Genomic DNA, 24,902 nt, shown 5'->3' with positions numbered 1-24,902 from the left:
GTACCGCTCAGCGGCACTTTCGTGAAGTGCTCTTCTCTTTCTTTTCTTAACCTACGTGCCTCCTAAACATGCCCCTCCCTGGTTCCCTGCAATTCAATTCTCAGGTTACTTATGCACAACCCTATTATACTACTACAATGAAACAAACAAAAACAATCAATCAACTGGGTTGCCTTACAGGTAGCGCTTGTTTAACGTCACGAGCCTGACCCAAAATCCACCAACACCCATCAGTAGGTGTTACAATCTTACCAACACCCATCAGTAGGTGTTACAAACTTACCAACACCCATCTGTAGGTGCAAAATTTTCTCACCAACACCCATCAGTAGGTGTTACAAACTTAGTATCCATCAGTAGATACTTAACCACCTAGCATCCTTCAGTAGATGCTATATCCAATAAAGTATTTACAAAAATAATGTCCACAAATTAAAAGTTACAAAACAAAATCAAAAGTTTTTAAATCACTGGGTTGCCTCCCAGCAAGCGCTCCTTTAACGTCATTAGCTTGACCCAGTAAAGTTCAAATTCCTTCTTCATAGTTGATGTTCTTGTCCCACCAACTCATCAGTTGTTTCCTGTGTACTGCTTTAATTTTTCTAGAATGTGGAGACTCTATCTCTATCATCTCCTTCTCTTTATAGCCTTTCACAACCCACAACTTGTTTTTGATTCTCACAGGTGTACCAAGTTGGGGTCTTCCTTTATTCCAATCATCAGGAACTTTTCCTCCTCTTCCAATCTGTTCTCCTTTATGCACCTGAAACAACAAACAATGGTTACCTGTAACCTTGGGCTTTTCATCTTTATGGCTAGTCATGTGTGCATCTTGAAATGCAGCTTTATAACTAGCTTCTTCCTCCTGTGTTTGCGTCTCATCTTTAAATACATATACAACAACTCTCTCCTCTTGGTCCTGGAGCACCATGATACCTTCGTTTACATCAATGATAGCTTTGGCCGTTTTCATAAACGGTCTTCCAAGAATGATAGGTATCTTTTCTGTCTCCATCTTCATCACCACAAAGTCTGCCAAGAACTGGAGTTTTCCAACACAAACTATGATGTCCTCTGCAATCCCACATGGTTCCTTTGAAGATCCATCGGCCATTACTAAATTAACCTTTATAGGTTTCACATTAACATCGCCGATTTGCTCCAGTAAAGAGTAAGGTATCAAGTTAACACTTGAACCTAAATCAAGAAGAGCTTTTTTAATCCTTTTCTTCCCTATGGTACAAGGGATAGAAAAGCCTCCTGGATCTGTTGCTTTTGGAGGGAATGGCTCCTTTTTAACAGTTTTACACTTCTTTGCCTCATCATCTCTACGTCTTTTCTTTGTAGAGACGTCTTCATCAGATTTAGTGTAAACCGTAATTTGTTGTAGAATCTGCTCCCAAGGTGCATCATTATCCACGATCTTGAATAATTCTGTGAAATCCAATTGTTTCCCTTGATGTATTGGAAAAGGAGAAGTATTTTTGCTCTCTATTTCTCTTTTCTCTTCTGTTTCTCCTTTGTCTAACTCAACTATCTCATTTTTAGCACTCTCTACTGTTGAGAGGGTCGCACCTCACGCAAAAGTTGATTGCAAAAAATAATGCAGTATAGTGCTAGGAAGTGACTCCTAGGTCGTCTCTCAAGGACCAAATGTGGTTCGAGTCTTAGGTCAAACACGTAGGGGGGGTTTGTGAAGATTTTGTGAATGCAAGTGAACTTAAATTAAATTGAAAACTAAATGCAACCGAACATAATTGAAGGCATTTAAAGTAAATGGAAACAGTAAACTGAATGATGCTAAAGTAAGGTGTGTGAACTAATTTAAATACTCTCGAAAAATCTAAAAGCTTATCTCACACTATTGAAATCAACACATTAGCAGAATCACACTTTAGCGAGAATAAAATAGTTGGAATGAAACATCAATTCAAAACACAATTAATGAACACATGCAACTACACTAATTTTTAAATGCAAAAGGGCTTTAACCACTTATGACGGAGTAGACACTTCAGCAAAGTCAATTAACCTATTAAAAATGAAACTATTGAGATAAAAAATGTAAATTTCAAATTGAAGATATTCAGCAACACATATCATTCACGGAAGCAACACGTGTGCACTAGCCAAATGAAATCACCACTTCATGCTTTTCCCAGGCCGTGAATCACCGTTCTTCCTCCAGCTAAAACGTGCTTATCCTCTTCTCTTAAAGAAATATGGAAGCATTTGTGCTACTGCAGTAAAAATAAACCTAGAATTTCTTCGAGCTCCACTTTCCGTGCACACCCCTTCATCCATAAACCACTGTATCCTATTCTCTAGAAAAATGAATCATCCCCTTTTTCCTCCAGCCAGGCCGTGACACCTTGTGCTCCCACTACCTACTCTACTTCTCATTCCATAAATCAAATGCAAGGCTACTTTTCTTTAAAGAAAAATAATCATTTCTCCTCCTCTAAACGTAACAAGCTGCCACCTACTAAGCTAAATCCAAATGCCCTTTGCTCCATCCATTCTTCGTGCAGCACCTATCCGCTCCTCATTCCCGTGACACCTCTCCAAGTTAGAAAAGAAATGAGCTTCTGCTGCCAATCGTCCCATCATCTAGACTCCCACCTAATCTTCTCTTCATCTATTTCCCTCACACGTCCACGTGCACACCACTTCACCTCTCAATCTCCATCTCGAGATTTTTAAAATGAAAAGTGTGTTGCTTCCTTACGTGACACCAAGTGCTTCATTCTCAACTTGACACCACACGCTTCTTGCTTCCAGCTGTCACCGTGCTTAAATGAAGATGGCGGAATAAAAGAAAAGGCTACCCATGTCCCGTAACAGCGTGTGGAATCACAAGGAGAAAAGAACATTCAATAAAAAAACTCTGTAACCAATTGGAAGCAGCAATGAATAAATCAAAAATGCAGAGTCAAAATCATCTCTTCATTCATCATTGAAGAACAACGCTCAAGCAAAAAGAAAAAAGAAAATGTGTCTCCGTTCATCAATCCCCCCGTTTTCAGCCAAAAGAATTCAAAAACCTAAGAGCCAAAAACCAAAGACCGAGAGAGAGTCCCCTGTGTGGCAAGTGGCGACTGTTCCCCCACCCGAGCCCCCACTTTTCCAAGCCAAAACGTAAACTTAAATGTGCCTCCTCCTAGGTTGCTGCTGGGTCCAGGTGCTGGACGTGTGTCGCTTCCTACTTGGCTTCTTTGTGCACCTCCATGTCTTGCTGGATGCTACCTTCCATTGTTGGACACACCCCTGTTGGACCGCCTCCCAAGCTGGACCAGGCCAAGTGTTGATTGCTGGATGCCACCCGTGTCTCAAGTGTGGATGTGGAAAGTGTTTCTTTCTTCAAGCTTGTTGGGTCAAGGCCGTAAGTGCCTCTTCATCCGCGTGGTGTGTGATAACAGTTGAAAAACTGTTATTTTCATGCTTAAAATTGACACAAAAAGCAACCTTTACACTTATAAACTAGCTTGAAATCATGCTTTTATCCATATTTTCATAAATAAGAGAGCTGGACAGGTTTATGCTTGATTTCAGTGTTTTTGTGCAAGTTTTAAGGTGAATTTAGTGAAAGAAGTGAAGAAGGAGAGAGATGGAATCAGAAAAGACATCAAAAAGTGCAAAAGGAGAAGCCGCAAGTACCGCTCAGCGGCAGTTTACCGCTGAGCGGCACTCAGGAGCTCACGGGAGGACCGTTGAGGGGCAAAAGGGCCGCTGAGGGGAAGAAACGACTCACGCACTTACCGCTGAGCGGCACACTTATGGGCTTGGACCTAGAATTTTTGTAATTTTAGAATAGTATATAAGCTTTAGGACGTCCTAGGGTTTGTATCTTTGGCAGAAACAAAGCAAACACTCTCTCTTCCACCCCTTTGAAGGAGGATCTTGGATGCTCAGGCTACCTCTTCACCTTTCTAGGGTTTTATCTTTCATACTTTCATTATTGTTCATCTAGGTTCACCATGAATATGGTGAACTAAACCTTGTATGTTTGTTGGGGAATCAATGTAATCTTTTGAAGCTCTCATATATGGAATTTGTGCTTGCATCTTAATCTAAGATTTATGCTTTCCTTCATCATTAGTTAGGGTTTTTCCTCTTTGCCTAATGCTTGCTTTGTTTAACTCATTCAATGCATGATTATTGATTTTGTCGATACGGGAACGTACGGGGAAGTCTAGATCCGGGGAATTTCTCCCAATAGTATATTGGTTGCCTTAAGCTCCTGTGCTAAAAAAACTAATTATTAGGAATGCTAGGAATCGTATGAACTCGTAATTAGGGAGAAGCCTTCTTGAAAGGTAATTTAGAGAGTGGCATTAACAATGATGAATTGAATGTTGAATTCCTAAAGTATATGAGAGTGGATAAGATGAAATTGATCCCCAACAACATATTCATATATATATTTCATTGAAAGTGCTTGTCTTTTGCTTTTGCCATTGATCAAAACCTCATGCATACATGTTTATTTTCTGTTTTGCATATTAAATCTCAATTATTTCGTTCTTAAGTCTTAGCTAATCAACAAACCACACAACTAAACTAGGCCGTGAGTCCTTTGGGAGAACGATACTTGGTCTTACCAAGTTTATTACTTGAACGATTCGGTCATACTTGCCGATTGTAACACAAGTTTGTGACATCATATTTTGGTGATCATAAATTTGTCCATCAAGTTTTTGGCACCGTTGCCGGGGACTCTGGTTTAACTGGTTAATTTGTGTGATTATTGATTATCTTTGACTTGTTTTTGAATTTTTAATTTAAATTTCGAATTTTTATTTTCAGTTTGTATTTTATTTTATTTTATTTTATTTTTTGGTTATTATTTTATTTTATTTTATTTTATTTTTCTGTTTTTATTTTTCTGTTTTCTGTTTTTATTTCATCTTCTTATCTCTGATCTTATATCTTCTTTTATATCTTTTTGTGCTAACAATTGTTTTTAGGGTTTTGTGCCTAATGTCTGCAGAATGCAATTGGTCAAGAATTTAACTATATGGGCACTCAATTCTACCAAAGTAATCTCAACCACTGGTGGGAACCTCACTCAAGCATGGATCAAAGCCAATTTTGGCAAGCTGCTGCACAATTTGAGAACCAACCACAACAACAATGGCAGCAACAACCCTTTCTATCAGGAAGTTTGGATAGGTTGGAGGACACCCTTCAACGATTTTTGAAAAATTCCGACTCTACTCAGAAAAGCATTGAAGAATCATGTAAAAGAAAGGAGATGCAACTTCGTTACATCAGTCAGAGATTGAATGATGATGTTAATACTGAAGTTAACCTTAAGGAGGAAGGGCAAGTCATTATCACTGAAAGTGACAAGATTCTTGATGAGGAAAAATTAGAGGGAGATGAGGAAAGGGTAGAGAGAAAAGAGAAAGAAGAGTTGAGTGAGAAAGATAAAGATGAAGAAAAATAAAAAGAAGTGGTTGAGAGAGAAGAGAGAAAGAAAATTTGTGTGAAAATAAAGAAGTTGAGGAGAAAAAGAGAAGGGAAGAAAAAAATAAAAGAAAAGAAAAAGAGAAAATTTGGGGAGAGAAAGCGTAAGAAAAAGAAGATGAGAGGAAAGAAGAAGGAATCATATGAAAAATCCCATCCTCATCTAAAGAGGAATCATAGGAAGGAAAAGAAATTTAAGTGCTTTATGGAAATCTTCAAGAAATTGGAGATTAAAGTTCCTATGATTGAGACACTGCAACAGGTTCCTGGTTTGATTAAATTTCTAAAGAAGTTCAGTAGAAAGAAGAAGAAAAAGAAGATGGAACTTGAACTTTACTGGGTCAAGCTAATGACATTAAAAGAGCGCTTACTGGGAGGTGATAACGGTTGAAAAACCGTTATTTTTATGCTTAAATTTGATACCAAAAGCAACCTTTAAGACTTAGAAACTAGCTTGAACTCATATTTTTGCTTTAGTTTTGAGAATAAGAGAGTTGAAAGTGAATTTAATGGTTTTGTGCAAGATTCCCTTGATTTTGTAGGCTAATTGAATGATTTGAAAGAAGAATTGAAATATCGAATGATTGGAGTGCTGAAAAGAAAACCAGAAACCAGAAAAGTCAACCAATCAACCAGAAAAGTCAACCAGTCAACTAGAATGCTGAAAAACCAACCAGAACGCAGAAAAAGTCTGATCGAGTGGCGCTGAGTGGAAAATACCGCTGAGCGGCACTTTTCGGGTGCCGAAATCACCGCTGAGGGGCAAAACAGCAGCTGGGGGGCAAAATGGATCATGCGCTAGTACCGCTCAGCGGTATTTTACCGCTGAGCGCCATTCTAAGTGGGCTTGGACCGGTTTTCTTTTGTTTTTATGGGCTTGGACTTGTTTTATGTTATTTTTATGCCCTATTTAAGGACTTGCACGTCCTAGGGTTTGTATCTTTGGCTGGGAGGAAGTAGAAACACACTTTTCACCCCTTGGGGGTAGATTGGGAGATGGTGACGGCTCTCCTCTTCTCTTTCTAGGGTTTTTCTATCTCTTTCATTCTTTCATTATTGTTCATCTAGTTTCACCATGAATATGGTGAACTAAACCTTGTATTGTTGTTGGGGAATCAATGTTATCTTTTGAAGCTCTCATATATGGAATTTGTGCTTGCATCTTAATCTAAGATTTATGCTTTCTTTCATCATTAGTTAGGGTTTTTCCTCTTTGCTTAATGCTTGCTTTTTTTAACTCATTCAATGCATGATTATTGATTTTGTCGATACGGGAGCGTACGGCGAAGTCTAGATCCAGGGAATTTCTCCCAATAAGTATATTGGTTGCCTTAAGCTCCTGTGCTAAGTAAACTAATTATTAGGAATGCTAGGAATCGTATGAACTCGTAATTGGGGAGAAGCCTTCTTGAAAGGTAATTTAGAGAGTGGCATTAACAATGATGACTTGAATGTTGAATTCCAAAAATATGAGAGTGGATAAGATGAAATTGACCCCCAACAACATATTCATCAATATATTTCATTGAAAGTGTTTGTATTTTGCTTTAGCCATTGATCACACTCATGCATACATGCTTATTTTCGTCTTTTGCATATAAAAATCCAAATATTTTGTCCTTAAGTCTTAGCTAATCAACAAACCACACAACTAAACTAGGCCGTGAGTCCTTTGGGAAGAACGATACTTGGTCTTACCAAGTTTATTACTTGAACGATTCGGTCATACTTGCCGATTGTAAAACAAGTTTGTGACATCATATTTTGGTGATCATAAATTTGTCCATCAGGAGGCAACCAAGTGATTTAAAAACTTTTTAGTTTCGTTTGTAACTTTTAATTTGTGGACATTATTTTTTGTAAATACTTGTTTGGATATAGCATCTACTGAAGGATGCTATGTGGATATAGCATCTACTGAAGGATGCTAAGTTTGTAACACCTACTGATGGGTGTTGGTAAGATTGTAACACCTACTGATGGATGTTGGTGAGAAAATTTGGCACCTACTGTGGGTGTTGGTAAGTTTGTAACACCTACTGATGGGTGTTGGTGGATTTTGGGTCAGGCTCGTGACGTTAAACAAGCGCTACCTGGGAGGCAACCCAGTTGATTGATTGTTTTTGTTTATTTTAGTTGCATAATAGGGTTTGCATAAGTAATCTGAACATTGAATTGCAGGGAACCAGTGAGGGGTATGTCTAGGAGGCACGTAGGTTAAGAAAAAAAGGAGAAGAGCACTTCACGAAAGTGCCGTTGAGCGGCAACTTACCGCTGAGCGGTACTCTCGTAGAATGGGCTTTAGTTCCCCTCAGCGGAACCCGAGCCCATTAGGGTATTTTTATACCCCAAGCTGCGTTTTAGGTTTTCTTTCCAGGCTCTTCTCTGCAGAAACACTCCCACATACCTTTTCCAAGGTTTTCCACATCTTTTCATTATTTTCTCTTGAAAATTTCTCTTCCACGCACTTGCTCACTAGTGTTCCATTCAAGTTTGGGGTTGGATGAGAGTATCTTAGATTGGAAACATTCTCATTGCATCTAGTATCTCCACCCAAGTAAGTAAAATGCATTTTGTTCATTCTAGGGTTTTTGATTTTGAATGTGATTGTCAAAGCATGATTACTTAGGGGTTTTGATTTCTATGCATGATTTGATGATATATTTGATGTTTGAACCGATTAAACTGCATGATTATGGACTGGAAAACTGAAAAGTGCATTTGGGTGGAGTTAGGACAACTTTAAGAGAGATTTTTCAAAACTGTGCAGAGTTACCGCTCAGGGGTAATGATACAAGAAGGTCTAACACCATAGGACCCATCACAAGAGGAATGGCCAAAAAGCTCCAAGATGAATATTCTCCTCAAGGTCAAGTACTATTTGCTATCTTTGGATGGAAAATTGGAGAACAAGAAGATATGCCAAATCTGCCAAAACATGGAGAAGGGTAAAAAGGACATTTCTATACAAAAGGGGTGTACTTATCCTTCTATGGGGCTGCATGAGTAATTGTTTTTCTTCACATAAAACTTGATTTTTACGTGTTTTAGACGCTATACATGTAGCACATGGGTTCAGATCTGCCACGTGAAAGTTGAGTGCTTAGAGCCTTGAGATTAATCTATAAAATCTCATAGGAAAAGCTTGTAAATCACTTTTGGATTGTAGTAAAGAATTTCTGCTGAAATGCATAGCAAATTCCTTCTCCAAGAGTCACTTCTTAGCTTGATTTCCATTGCAACTTCCTTCCACTCTAGGAAGCCTTCTGAGTTGTGAATCACCTCTCCAAGCTAGCCTCCATATCCATTCACCTTAAACTCCAAACATCCGCTGCTTCACATCCAAAACTCTCCATCAATCTGCTCATAAAACTCCAAGTCCTCAGCTGCCCATGCTACTGTTCCATTGGTTTCAGCAAGCTGTTCAAGCCTCCCTGCATCTCCAATCTCACGGATCTGCTTCTCCACATCTCCTCGGATGTATCAAGTGGTATTCAGAGCAAGGTTCTAACTAGAACCGTGAGATAAGTCCAGATTTTCTTCCATTTATCTGCTGTCAAAAAAATTTCCTGGTTGTCTTGCTGTTTTCTGAAAAATTCTGCAATGTTTCATCAATCATTGCTTTGTTTAGGATCTACTCTTAATTTCATTGGCTACTAGCTGTCGTTGTTTGAGTTTTCCTTCATTTTATTCGGCTGTTATTAATTGTTTGAGTCTATTTTACCATTTAAACATCATTTCTGTTTTTGTCTTAAGTCTTGTTAGTTACTTTGCTGTTTTGTTATCAAATCTGGTTTTTCTACCAAGTTTTACCAAAAATCTGAGTTGTTTGAATGTGGCTACACCAAGTAAGAGCAATGAATACTTCAGAAATGAGCTCAGGTGTTTAGATCTATCATTCAAACTCAAAATCTGTGCAGTTTTTTTTTAAAATCCTGACAGCATTTCAGTTCTGTTTTTGTGCTGCATTGCCACTGTTTTTATGGTCATTTACTGTTCTATTGAACAGCAGTTGGTTGATCCATTGTCTGAACCATTTGGAAGATGAAATGAGTTGATTCCAAATAGTTTGTCATGTGGCAAGAGTGTCCAAGCATTTGGCCGAGATGCATGAGTTTCCTTGAGTCAATTTTGCTTAATTGTGTGTGGTTAGTATTAGATCATTGCTAATCATCATCAACACTGAATTTCTGCATTTGTGCAAATTTCAAATACCATTTCTAACTCCTCCTTGCTGTTTTCAAGTCAGAATTACTTTTGAATCAAAATTTGACCATGCTAGTTGTTAAAGTTAGCTGAAATCTGGTACTGCAGTAGTGATTTTCTGTTTTATATAGTTGTGATGCATCCAATTAGTTCCAACAAGTCATCATTCATCATCAAAACATGTTTGAATCATTGGAAAATAACTAGGTGCAGTACTGTTCATTTGGTCTATTTTTCTGCATTGAAAAATTGACTCTGCTGCCAAAAACTGTGCTGGTTTTTTTTTTTTTCTGTCAAATTCTGCACTGCATTACTTTGCTTGATTCATCATTTTTAGATGCAGTAAAAGCCATGGTCCATTTAAGATATTAAGATAACAATTCAAAAGAGATATTACAAACGTTAAAAGGCAATTAGGACCATTGCATCATCAGTTTCGAAAGTTTGAAGTGTATAAAAATCTGGTGCAAAAATCTAGTGCAGAAATCTGGTGCAAAAAAAAAAAAAAATCTGGTGCAATTCATTCAGGCATTTCATCAAACAGTTTTGTCAATTTTCAATGCATAGCCAATTCGTGTGTGATTCTGATTTAAAGTCTTTTATTGCGTTTTAATTCTGTTCTAGAGCCATTCCTAAGATCATTTTGATGTGCCACCGTGATTGATAGCCACTTAATTGCTTGCTTTCTGAATTTTGAACACTCTGCACACCATCTGTTTGACAAAAGTCCTGGTGTTGCTGTCACTTGGATGTGATTTTGCTGGCAATTGTGGTGGTAGTTTCTGTGACTAATTGGTTTATTGGATAGGTGAACTATAACTCAAATGGCTCACTGCAAGTGGAAGCATAAAAGGAAGTTCAATTGGTGAAGAAAAGTGAATGAAGTTGAACCTTGAAGAAGGAAAAACCGTGACTGCAGCAGCATTCTATACTGCAGAAAATTAATTTCTTGGTTTAGGCACCTTGCAGCTGAGAGAATTGTTTGGAATCCAGTAGATTCAAGTTCTTTGAGAGCAACCAAAGCTGCATACATTGTCCCTTAGCCTATTTTTAACTTTTCCTTTCCAATTTACCAAATTTCTTTGTAACTTCCATTGTTTTTCTTTGGTTGTAAGTTCCAAATCCAAGCAAGTGAGGTGCTAGAGTTCACAAGTGCTCTTCCCTCATTTGTAACTAGACTCAAAGAAGTCTCACAACCTAAAATTGAGTAGTCGGTGAGTGTGTCTTAGATCCAAAGTCTAAGCCTCACCTAGGAGACCTCACTTTAATGGTTTTTCCAATTTTCGACTAGATAACATATATCTTGTGCGAATAGGAAGCTCTCTTAGGGGTCCGAATTTAGAGTTAGGTTGTGTTATTTCTTTGCTTTGTGTTTTCTTTTTTTTTTTTTGTCTTTAAGACTTAAGTGGATTTAAGAGTGATTTTGATCTAAGGACTCTAGTAAGTAGCAAGAAGCATATTTGGCAAGGAAAAGGCTTGGTACTTAAGCATTCCTAGTGAATCACCTCCCTTACCTGGAATATTGCTTCAAGTGAAAATCTCTAGTCTTTACTTCAAGAATAACATTTAAGTCCATCATAATGTCTAGAAGGCATTCTCCTAGGATTAGTGATAGTGAAAAAGAACATTTGTCTCTTCAAACTTTAGTTAATGAATTCAAGGAAATAAGAAGAGAAATGAATGAAGAGAAAGTCAATAGAGAGCTTCAAAATGCTGTTATTCAAGATGAGTTGAGAATGATAAGGAAAAGTAAGTCTAGGGGAAGTCAGAGTGAAAACTCTCAAGAGGGAGGGATGTCTATGAGTCTGGGTGATTATTACCCTCATCAGCCTTCTACTTCTAGAAGGCATAGGAGAAATTCTCATGCACCCCCACCCCCTAAAGAAGTCAATGTGGTGTTGCCTCACTTCCATGGGAAGGACAATGTAGAGGCTTATCTTGATTGGGAGATGAAGGTAGAACAATTGTTTGAATGCCATCAAGTGAGTGAAGAGAGGAAGGTCTCTCTAGCTACCCTAAGTTTTCAAGGGTATGCAATGTATTGGTGGACTGCCTTGGTCCAAGAGAGGCTTAGACATCAAGCCCCTCCCATCCACTATTGGAATGATCTCAAGTCTGCCCTTAGGAGGAGACACATTCCCTCCTACTACAATAGAGAACTCATGGATAAACTCCAAAGGTTACAACAAAGGTCTATGACAGTTGAGGAATATAGACAAAAGATGGAGTTGTATATGATGAGGGCAGGCATAGTAGAAGGTCCAGAAACTACTTTAGATAGATTTTTAAGTGGGCTCAATTTTGACATAAGAGATAGGGTTGAACTTCTACCTTATAGAGATTTGAATGATCTTGTTCAAATGTGTATAAAGGTAGAACAACAAAACTTGAGAAAATCTTCTTCTAAAAGAATTCAAGTTCAACCTACTTTTGAAAAGAAAATTTTTAAAGAAAAAGAGCCATTTAAACCTTTAGCCAAAATAGAAGAGAGACCCAAGAAAGAGACACCCTCACACACAAGAACAAGTGAAATCAAATGCTTCAAATGTCTAGGAAGGGGTCATGTAGCTACTCAATGTCCTACAAAAAGAAACATTATTTTGAAAGGCAAGGACATTTATAGTAGTGAAAGTGACACCCCAACTAGTACAAGTGAGAGTGAGGAAGAAGAGAGGGAAGAGGAAATATATGCTGATGATGGACAACTTCTCATGGTGAGAAGGATACTTAGCAACCAACCAAGTCTGGAACATATATCACAAAGAGAGAACATCTTTCACACAAGATGTAAAATTCAAGAAAATCATTGTTCTCTCATTGTTGATAGTGGGTCTTGTTGCAATTGTTGTAGCACAAGGTTGGTTGAGAAGTTGAAACTTGATATTATACCCCATCCAAAACCTTATAAACTTCATTGGCTAAATGAAGATGGGGATATAATAGTCAAGAATCAAGTGAAGTTGGCATTTTCCATTGGGAACTTCAAAGATGAAGTTTTATGTGATATAGTTCCCATGGAAGCATGTCATGTGTTATTGGGGAGACCATGGCAATTTGATCATCAAACTATCCATCATGGTCTAACCAATACCATCACTATCCATCAAAAGGACAAGAAGTTTGTGCTTCATCCTTTGACTCCTACCCAAGTGGCTAAGGATCAAGCACAAATGAAGATTTTAAGAAAGCAAGAACATGATCAAAAGAAAAAGTCAAAAAGAAAGGGAGGTATAGAAACAAGTGTGCCACCTAAGGTCACTCAACATGAAGTCCTTTTAAACAAAAAGACTTTAATCAATACACTTCAAGTTGAGCAACCTTCATATCTTCTTCTTTGTCAAGGGACACTTACATGCACATCTAGTGATTCAAAGACTTCAACTCCTTCTCCATCCATTCAAAAACTTTTGAAAGAATTTGATGATCTATTCCCACAAGAAATTCCAAAAGGGCTTCCACCCATAAGAGGAATTGAACATCAAATTGATTTCATTCCAGGGGCAGTTCTTCCTAATAGGCCAGCCTATAGGACCAATCCCCAAGAAACTAAGGAGATTGAGACACAAGTCCAAGAGTTGCTAGATAAAGGCTTAGTTCAAAAGAGTATAAGTCCCTGTGCTGTACCAGTGTTACTTGTACCAAAAAAAGATGGGAAGTGGCGCATGTGTTGTGATTGTAGAGCTATCAACAACATCACAATCAAGTATAGACATCCCATTCCTAGGCTTGATGATATGTTGGATGAATTGCATGGAGCACAAATATTTTCAAAGGTAGATTTAAAAAGTGGCTATCACCAAATAAGAATTAAGGAAGGTGATGAATGGAAAACTGCCTTTAAGACCAAGTTTGGATTATATGAATGGCTAGTTATGCCTTTTGGTCTTACAAATGCTCCAAGCACATTCATGAGACTTATGAATCATGTCCTTAGGGATTGCATTGGGAAGTTTGTAGTTGTTTACTTTGATGACATCTTGGTATATAGTCAAAATTTGCAAACTCATGAAAAACATTTGAGAGTTGTTTTAACAATTCTTAGAACACACAAATTGTTTGCAAACTTTGACAAGTGTACCTTTTGTGTTGATAGTGTCATATTTCTTGGATTTGTGGTCACCAAAAATGGGGTTCATGTGGACCCAGAAAAAATAAAGGCCATCCAAGATTGGCCTCCTCCAAAGAATGTAGGAGAAGTAAGGAGCTTCCATGGGTTGGCAAGCTTTTACAGAAGATTTGTTCCTAACTTCTCTAGTCTTGCTTCACCCCTCAATGAGTTGGTGAAAAAAGATGTTACATTCCATTGGGGGGATAAACAACAAAAAGCTTTTGAGCTACTCAAAGAGAAGCTCACACAAGCACCCATTCTAGCTTTGCCAAATTTTTCCAAAACTTTTGAGCTAGAATGTGATGCTTCAGGATTTGGCATAGGTGCAGTATTATTACAAGAAGGACACCCAATTGCATACTTTAGTGAAAAACTTCATGGTGCCTCTTGTAATTATCCCACCTATGACAAAGAACTCTATGCACTTGTGAGGGCTCTTCAAACTTGGGAACATTACCTTGTTGCCAAGGAGTTTATCATTCATAGTGATCATGAATCACTTAAGTATTTGAAGAGTCAACACAAGTTACAAAAGAGGCATGCTAAGTGGTTGGAATTCATTGAACAATTCACTTATGTTATTAAATACAAGAAAGGAAAATCCAATGTGGTGGCTGATGCTTTGTCAAGAAAAATTAATCTATTAGCTACATTGGGAGCTCAAATTCTTGGATTTAATAACATTCTTGAATTATATTCACAAGATCTTGATTTTGCTCATATCTATGAGGAATGTCTCAATAAGCCTCAAGGAGGATTCTATGTGAAAGAGGGGTATCTTTTTAAAGAAGGAAAAATTTGCATTCCCCAAGGTTCACATAGAAAACTCCTTGTTAAAGAGACACATGAGGGAGGATTAATGGGACATTTTGGGGTAGAAAAGACCCTTGGCATGTTGAAAGAAAAATTATTTTGGCCTCACATGAGAAGGGATGTTCAAAGGCATTGCTTTAAGTGTATAACTTGTTTAGAAGCTAAATCTAAATCAATGCCTCATGGACTTTATACTCCTTTGAATGTTGCTTCCATCCCTTGGGAAGAGATAAGTATGGATTTTGTGTTAGGTCTTCCCAAAACTTCTAGGGGTTTTGATTCTATCTTTGTGGTGGTAGATAGGTTTAGCAAAATGGCTCATTTTATACCTTGCCACAAAGTAGATGATGCAAGCAACATTGCAAAGTTATTCTTTAGAGATGTGGTTAAACTTCATGGTCTACCTAAGGTAATAGTTTCGGATAGAGATACAAAATTTCTTAGTCACTTTTGGAGGACCTTATGGTCTAGATTAGGGACTAAGTTATCTTTTTCTACTACTTGCCATCCTCAAACAGATGGTCAAACTGAGGTAGTAAATAGATCTCTTTCCACTTTACTAAGGGTAGTTCTAAAAGGTAATCACAAATCTTGGGATGAGTATCTTCCTCATGTTGAGTTTGCCTACAATAGAGTAGTTCATGGAACTACTAAATTGTCTCCTTTTGAAGTTGTTTATGGTTTTAATCCTTTGACACCCATGGATTTAATACCCCTTCCAAATTCTATTGATTTTGTTCATCAAGATGGGGTATCTAAATCTAAATTTATTAAAGATTTACATCAAAGGGTTAAAATTCAAATTCAACAACAAAATGAGAAATATGCCAAGAAACATAATAAGGGCAAGAAAGAGTTAATCTTCAATGAAGGAGATTTAGTTTGGATTCATCTTAGAAAGGAAAGATTTCCTCAACTAAGAAAGTCCAAACTCAATCCTAGAGGAGATGGACCCTTTAGAGTGATCAGGAGGATTAATAACAATGCATATCAACTTGATCTTCCTCCTGAATATGGTGTTCATGCTACCTTCAATGTATCTGATCTTAAACCTTTTGCAGGATTTGATAGTGAAGATGAAGATCTTTTGGATTTGAGGGCAAATCCTTCTCAAGAGGGAGGGGATGATACAAGAAGGTCTAACACCATAGGACCCATCACAAGAGGAATGGCCAAAAAGCTCCAAGATGAATATTCTCCTCAAGGTCAAGTACTATTTGCTATCTTTGGATGGAAAATTGGAGAACAACAAGATATGCCAAATCTGCCAAAACATGGAGAAGGGTAAAAAGGACATTTCTATACAAAAGGGGTGTACTTATCCTTCTATGGGGCTGCATGAGTAATTGTTTTTCTTCACATAAAACTTGATTTTCATGTGTTTTAGACGCTATACATGTAGCACATGGGTTCAGATCTGCCACGTGAAAGTTGAGTGCTTAGAGCCTTGAGATTAATCTATAAAATCTCATAGGAAAAGCTTGTAAATCACTTTTGGATTGTAGTAAAGAATTTCTGCTGAAATGCATAGCAAATTCCTTCTCCAAGAGTCACTTCTTAGCTTGATTTCCATTGCAACTTCCTTCCACTCTAGGAAGCCTTCTGAGTTGTGAATCACCTCTCCAAGCTAGCCTCCATATCCATTCACCTTAAACTCCAAACATCCGCTGCTTCACATCCAAAACTCTCCATCAATCTGCTCATAAAACTCCAAGTCCTCAGCTGCCCATGCTACTGTTCCATTGGTTTCAGCAAGCTGTTCAAGCCTCCCTGCATCTCCAATCTCACGGATCTGCTTCTCCACATCTCCTCGGATGTATCAGGTAAACTGCCGCTGAGCGGCACTCTGCCAGACCTGAGTTTTCTTGAATTTTTGCGTTTTGGACTATGGCACTGGTGGCGCTGAGGGGAAATTCTGGCCCTCAGCGGTGGTTTAGCTTCTAAAGGAGTTGTGTTCTGTGTTTTACTAATGATTAACATCATGTTCTGTGGTTTTGTATTTGTGTTTGAATGTAGGAATGGCATCCTCTTCAGGAAAGAGATTGAAAACCATGGCAACCAAGAGAAAGGAAAAGGAACCAGAGCAACCTCACTCTAGCAGGTTCCTCTCTAGGAAACATGAGAAGCACTTTAGGGTGGTTCAAGACAGGAGACTTCTGATGGAAAGAAAAGTTGGAATGATACCTAACTTTGCTCCTCAATTTGGAGAGCAAGTGTTAGGGAATGACTGGGGAAAGCTAGCCACCTATCCTGCACCTGCCAACATAGCTGTGGTAAAGGAATTTTACACCAATGCAAAGAAGATTGGTGATTATCCAGCTGAGAATTATTTGGGCTATGTCAGAGGCCATGCTATCAGGTATGATCCTGATTCTATCAATAACTTCCTGGACACTGTTTGGGCTGGTGAGCAATGCCAGTTTGCTCTTTGCATGGAGGAAGGTGCTGATTATGAGGATGTGGAGAGAGTACTATGCATACCTGGAGGACACTTCCAAAGGAATAGATCTGGCTCAGTGGTTAACATTAGGAGGACGGATTTGACTCCTCTTGCAAAGTATTGGATGGCGTTTTCTCATGCCAACATTCAGCCATGTTCACATGTGTCAGATATTACTCTCAGCAGGGCACTATTCATCTACTGTGCTATCAGAAACTTAAATGTTAATATTGGGCAGGTGATAGCTGATGAGATTAGTTTGTGCGCCAATACCTCAAACAACAAAGCACCACTAGGACATCCCTCCTTGATCACTCACCTTTGCAAGATAGCTGGGGTGGACACTTTTGCTCCACCATTTGAGAGGCCAAGAAAAGCTATTGATGAGGCTTATTACAGACAGTACTGTGGAGGTGAGGAAGCAGCTCAGCCAGTTCCACCACGCCGTGCTCGTAGAGAGGGAGGGCCAGCACAGAGCCAGACATCTGCTGAGACACATGAAGCAGAACCATTCCAGATGAGGGACATGTATATGACTCTTATAGGTGCTCAGTTGCAGTCCATTCACAGAGGGCAGGTGGCCACTGCTGAGATGATTGTGGGGATGTATGATACACCTCCAGCCCACAGGTGGACTATGGATGAATTCCATAATGTGGTAGCTTGGCCAGAGGAACCAGTGCATGAAGGAGGAGCTGAAGCAGCTGAAGCTTCAGTTAGAGAGATGGAAGAAGATGAAGCTGATGATGATGATGCATTTGAAGATGATGAAGATGAGGAGGAAGAGAAAGATATAGAGGACAGCTCAGATTGATGAGGAGCTGAGATAGCATTTACTGATGAATGCTATCATATGCTTATGCGTTTGTTGGTTTAAGTATTCTGAACTTATTTGTTTTTGTTTTTAGATTAGGGTTTGATGTACTCTATTGAACACCTGGTTTGTTATGATGGTTTGCTATTAATTGTGATTGTTTGATAAGTAATGCTTGATGATGATTACTGATTGATTGATGTTGAGATAGATGTGCACATTAAAATGCTTATACAGGTGATTCACAAGCTTTGTGAACAAATGCAGGATATTATGATTGTGATTGTGAGATTAAGCAGGATGTGTATGTCAAATGTGGATGAGCTTATATGTGAGGTTTTGAGCTCCAGTGTTGTTATTGTTAAATGCTATTACTTTGAAAGCATGAATGACTTTGCCCAGGTTTCCTATGATTGAATCAATTGCTTGTTTTGCATCATATGATCAAGGTCGTTTGTTGGAACCCTTTTTATTGGCCAAATTCATAAAGTTAGCCCACTAAAAGAGAACACTTTGTGTTCTATCCTTTGAACCCTTAGCCTTGAACATACACTGAAAACCCTTGATTGAAAATCTTTACCTTGAGTTAAGTAGAAGATCTTGTGTGGTATTGTTAAATGTTCAAGTTTGGGGTTATTGGGAAAACATGAAAAAGGAAAAGCATTGAGCTAAGAGCTAAAAAGTAAGAATATGCAAAGAAAAAGAAAAGAAAAGAAAAAGAAGCAAAGCTCAATGCAAATGCAAAGGCAAGTTGGGAAGAATAAGAAAAATTGTGTGTTATGATTCTCTTAACTCAAGGATTTTGTGATCCAGAAAAACCAATTTTCTTGTTAGCCCAGCCACATTATAAGCCATTGAAAAGTCCTTGTGATGATGCATGCTTGTGAATGTTTTTTATAGTGGTAAAATGAAAGGCAAAGTTGATTCATGTGACATTGTGATAGTAGAGTGAATGAGTGATTACCTCTTATACACTTGTGCGTGAGTGAAACATTTTACCTAGTGAGGAAATATTCCATAAGCACATTGATGAGAGGGTCGCACCTCCCACAAAAGTTGTGCATTAAAGAATGCAGTATAGTACTAGGAAGTGACTCCTAGGTCGTCTCTCAAGGACCAAATGTGGTTCAATCTCAGATCAACACGTAGTGGGGGGGGGGGTTGATGAAGAGTTTGTGAATGCGAATGAACTTAAATAAGACACGAATCCAGACAGAAATGTAAAATGGTTTCAATTACAGAATTAAAGCAGTTGGTCACTTAAGCTAACATCACAATTAAATTACCACAACTGAACACAATAAGCAGTATTAAGGTAAATGAAAACACTGAAATAAAACATTCAATTACCAAGGTGCCTAAACTAATTGTAATGCAATAATTAAATAAGAAAACTCATTCAAGACCTTAAATTGTAATATTGAACTAACATATAAAATGCACTTTGGAAGAAACTAGCAATAAAAGAGTGTGCTTAGCTAATACTCAATTGAACATTGCATCAAAATTTGGAGCTCTCCTTTTGCTACCAGCCGTGACACCAATGCCCTCAATAGTCAATCACCATCACCTCCAATACATATGTTCCTCGCTGCATCCATTTCTCCAAAGCAAATATTTCTTCTCTCAAAATTATCACCAAACAAGTACACCTACCCCATCTAATCACCTCTTCATTCTCAAAGTAATAAAGGAAATGCATTGTTTCTACTGCCAACGTCCCATCACCTTAGACCCTATTCTCCCAAGATATCTCCTTTCTCCAAAATTACCGTGCTTCACTTCCAAGGATAGAAATCCGCTTGACACCTTTTTTTAAAAGAAATTTTAATTGCTTTTCTCTTGCAAAACAAATATCACCGTGCACCACTTTTCTCCAAGAAAGGAAGAAATAATCAATCACCGTGAGCACCTAAAAGACCAATGATGCAAACCGAGAATCGAACTGAGCAATTGCAAAGTGCTTGTGCAATCCAAAATAATCACCGTTCATGCATCTAAAAGAAAGAAAAAAAAAACTAATTCCCCTAGTGCTGCTGGAGAGAAACCGAGAGCCCTTCCAGGCCGTGACACCTCCAGCTTCAATGTCCGTGCCTCTTCTTATATCTAAGGTGAATGAACGGCTACATTCTCCACGCAAAAATCAAACCTCTCCGTGATGGAACACTGTTGTTCTTGAATGAAAACTCCAATAAAAAAAATGCTAAAACCAAAAGAAATGAAAAGGGCCATGTATAATCAATAACATAAAATCAAAGTAGATGCTTTTCATTCAATCGTAATAGCATTTTCAAAATAAGAAATGGAGAAGTAAAAATGTGCTTTCATTTTCTCATCCCCGTGACAGTGTAAACTTGTTCCAGCATAAGCATCGAAGCTTCTCCCAAAAAAAAATGTTCAAAAGTAAAAGCCTCCAAGAAAAATCTGTGAGTGAGTGGCGGCTGCTTCCAGCGTTCCTCTCCTACCCATAACCCTCCATGCTCCTCCTTTTTTTTTGCTGCCAGCGTGTGGGCCAGGTGTGCTGAACGCCTCTCTCCTTGGACGCGTGCTGCTACAATTGAAGGTCGTCGTGGACGTGTGTCTTCTCTTCGAAGCGTTTCCAGCCCAAAAGAACGTGGAGGTGTTGCTGCTTCCAGAATGAAGATAGTTGGGCCTGTTGCTTGCTAGACGTCACCCCAACGTTCGTAGCCCGTGCTGGATGCCACGTGAAGTTCCTTGCTCAAGCTGGAAAAACCGAGAGCTTCCAAGCCTACTGCTGCTTTTTTTAGAAAGTCCATCTCCATGTGCAACTCCTAAAATGAAATCTGCACCTCCTTTGCATGTTGCAATAAAATCAACACTTTATTTTTTTATTGTCCTCCAAATGTTTCAAATGTTCCAAAATTTTCCCTGCAATTAATAATGCGAATAATTAGCTCAAACAATTCAAATTAATTAAAATTAGAATTTCTGATCAAATTAAGCACAATTAGTAAAAACGGAAAAATACCGGACGTTTTAGCACAATTCCCTGATTAATTCTAGCATACTAAACTAAGTGAAGTGAATAAAATATTGACTCATCAAAATAGACCACACTTAGTCTTTTGCACTCCTGGGCAAAATCAAGACACAAATCAGGGAATAGTTCAAAGGGCAACAGGGAAGTGACACAAACTCAGCACACAGAAAATAAAGACTAACAATGACAGAGATAGAATTACACAGTTCTCAAGGAATCTGGACCAAGAAAGGAAGTAGACAATATCCAACACAGAATCAATCAGAGAAAGCAGATACTCATGAAATCATCCAAGCAATTCAAGACATGGAAAAATGATCAATCAGCTCAAAAGGTGAATCAAAAGCAACAGAACCTCACAGATGCACTATCACTGTATCTCTCAAGTGTATAAGATAAAGAATTTCAACTCAATGCACTCAAGAAAGCAAACAACAACAGACTTGGCAAGCCTCTAATATCAACACTCAAGCACATACGCATGTTAAAATCAAAAGGTCTTTTATGGATGTAATGGGGCCAAGGACAAGGGAGGATAAATATGGATGAGAAGCTATAAACCAAAAGAAATAGAGGAGCAATGGGGAACAAGTGTAAACACAGTCAAATCACACCCAAACCTCTAATTCAATCCTCTTCTTGCGTCCAATATTCACAAACAAATTTTTTTTTTTCATTTTTTTTTATATATATATATATTTTTTTCCATCCTGTCTCTTTTCTTTTCTCTCTTTTCAAAACAAAACTGTAAAAGACAAGATTTACAAAAACAAAACAATAAGAGGAACCAATTAGCCAACTCATATTAAACTCCCAGGAGACCACACTTATTCCCAAAATAATTCCAAAGCTCCAAAATTCCCTAAGGCTAAGGTAATAATGGTTTTTCACTTAGGGCTAGTGTATGAGCATTCGAAATAAAGAAATGGGGGAAAGTATAGGCTCAAAAAGGGTTTTCAAAGGATTAGAACAAGGTGAGCTTATTTGGCTAGAGAGGCTCAAGAACAAAACTGCCTTTATCACTTCCAAACATGCATATCAATCAAGAATTATCAACAAGAGTCAAGCCAAGGCATATGTGCAAGCAATCAAGAGACATATCACACACAAGAAAGAACGTAAAGTGGCTCAAATTCTCACACAGGGCATTTGTGTCACAATCAATTCAACTCTCAATCATCATGATCATCTTCCAAGCAAAGAAAAGCAAGAATTTCAAACTAATCAGAGTATCAATGAAGTGAAGTGAAAGACCACTCTACAACTTAAACAAAGTCCAGAAATGAAGAGAATCATGTAAAACTGTACACAAGACAAAACAAAAATAACCTAGAAAAGAAAAAATTTAACCAAGAAAACAAAAGCTAACAGAAAAATCAGAATCTCCCCCAATAGACCACACTTAAACTACACAGTGTCCTCAATGTGTCACAATCAGCAGATCAAACAATCAGAACAGTCATCAGATATCGACAAAGTGCAATAAAGTGAGGAAAAGGGGGAGAAGAGAGAAGGAAAACTCCCCTGGTCATGGTGGCAGTTGCCAATTTTGGACTTTCAGGGAGATGTTTTCCGTCTTAGGGTCCAGCAAGGAAGTTTTGAGGAAGAACTGCTTCATCCTCCAAATTTGATCGAGCAGGGAAATGGCTTCCACAGCTGGATCTAAGAAGTGATTGTTGATGAGCGGGTTCAGCTGGTGCCTATTGATGTTGAAACTGTTGTGTATGTAAGCACCTTTTTCTTCCACTGTGGGTGCATGTTGGTCAAATTCATGTGTACCTCCTGCAACATGGTTAGTGCAATGTGGCTCCAAAGAAATGACGTGCAGAGGTATAACACCCAATCCCAATTTATCAGACTGAACCTCAGATACATCCTCAGAACATGAATCAATTTCAAAATCACAAGCAATATCAACTACAGACTCAGATTCATGTTCAATGCATGGAGAATAAACATTCGGATGCGACAGCAAAAATTGGTTCTCATCATGCATAGAGGGAAAATTAAAATCAGACTCAACAACAATATAATCATCATCATACCTCTCAACAACATAATCATCAATATAATCATCACTGACATAATCATACTGAGGTATGCTTACCTCCACTTCCCTGAAGATTGGAAGAGTGGTGGAAGCTGATGATGGTCTACCTTTCTCAAAAATGTTGCTCATAGATGCCTGGTCCTCAAAATCTTTCTCGGTCTCCTCAGGTGCAAGAGTGGGACCATCTGAAGGTGGGAAAGTATGTGGCGCAGTAGTAAGCTCATGACTCTTCTCCCCATCTTCTATGTTGATGCCACTATCATCATCATCTGGAATCCGAACAGTCTGAAATGGTAACTCTGAATCTTGAGACTGTTCCTCAGTGAGTTGAGTGGCCATCTGCCCTATCTGATCAGTCATACTCTGAATGGCAGCCCTATTTCTTGCTGGAACTGCATGTTCTCTTGCTGAAACTGAAGGTTCTGCATGGTCATCTGCTCCAACAACTCCTGCAATGTAGGCTCAGAAGTAGAAGGCTGAGGAGCTATTTGGGCAGGAGCATCATATTGCTGACTCTGATATTGCTGGACTGGTGGAGGCATGAAAGTACTCTAGAATGGTGGTTCTTGATATTGACGCTGTGGAGCATTATACCATCCCAAAGTAGGGTCATTCCATCCAAGACCGTTGCTGTAAGCATATTGCACAAAGGAAAATTTGCTCAGAAACTGATGCTCAAGATATCCCCAATCGGTAACGGATCTCAGAGGAAGAGAGTCTTTCCAATCCTTAGCTGCTCCTTGTAATGAATGCGGAAATGCGCTCAAGAAAATGTAATCAAGAGGGACATCTGGAGGCTTCATTGAAGAGCACATGATGTGGAGCTCCTCCAAATGTCTGTGTGGGCATTCTCCTGCAAAACCATGAAACTTAGGCAGCAAATGTATCAGTCCAGGGGTGAGATCGCAATGAAGATCATCCTCCTTAAGTGAAACCGGCTCACAAAGAGCACTCTCAGAAATTAGAGGATGAGTCGTATTGTTCTCAACATAGAAATCAGCAGAATATGAATTACAATCAGAGTAACATGCAACTCCTGGGCAAAATCAAGACGCAAATCAAGGAATAGTTCAGAGGACATCCAGGGAAATGACACAACTCAGCAAACACAAAACAAAGACTAACAATGACAGAAACAGAATTACACAGTTCTCAAGGAATCTGGACCAAGAAAGGAAGTAGACAATATCCAACACAAAATCAAAGAAAGCAGGTACTCATGAAATCATCCAAGCAATTCAAAACATGGCAAAATGATCAATCAGTTCAAGAGGTGAATCAAAAGCAACAGAAACTCACAAATGCACACAATCAGTGTTTCTCTCAAGTGTTTAAGGTAAATCAATGTCACTCAATGCACTCAAGAAAGCAAACAACAACAAACTTGGCCAGCCTCTAATATCAACACTCAAAACATATGCATGTTCACATCAAAAGGTCTTTATGGATGTAATGGGGCCAAGGACAAGGGAGGATTGATGATGAGGGTCGCACCTCACACAAAAGTTGATTGCAAAATTAATGCAGTATAGACTAGGAAGTGACTCCTAGGTCGTCTCTCAAGGACCAATTTGGGTTCAGTCTTAGATCAACACGTAGTGGGGGGGGTTTGTGAAAAATGTTTTTGGTTGCGGATAAAATTAAATAAGACACTAATGCAAACGGAAACGTAAAAACGGTCTCAATCACAAAATTAAAGCGGTTGGTCACTAAAGCTAACATTACTTTTAAATTAAAGGAGTGAAAATTAACTTTGTGATGATTAACTATGAAAGGAGAACATGGTAATCAAGCAAAAATCACTTAAAAATTAGCAAGCATTCAAACCTAAGTGTATGCAATATGAAAATTGTAACCAAATTAAGTGCAAGATTAAGCATTTAAAATGATATAAAAGTAGACCTTGGAGCTCCTCTGGACGTGGCACCTTCTTCCAGTAAAAACTAAAAACTTCTCCTAAAATAAATCAACATTTTTTTCTCAAGTAAATTCAATCACACC

Source organism: Vigna umbellata, chromosome 10 (genome assembly GCF_029865625.1).
Source record: "Vigna umbellata cultivar VRB3 chromosome 10, Vumbellata_1.0, whole genome shotgun sequence".
NCBI lineage: Eukaryota > Viridiplantae > Streptophyta > Magnoliopsida > Fabales > Fabaceae > Vigna > Vigna umbellata.
Note: the sequence above shows the minus strand (reverse complement) of the source record.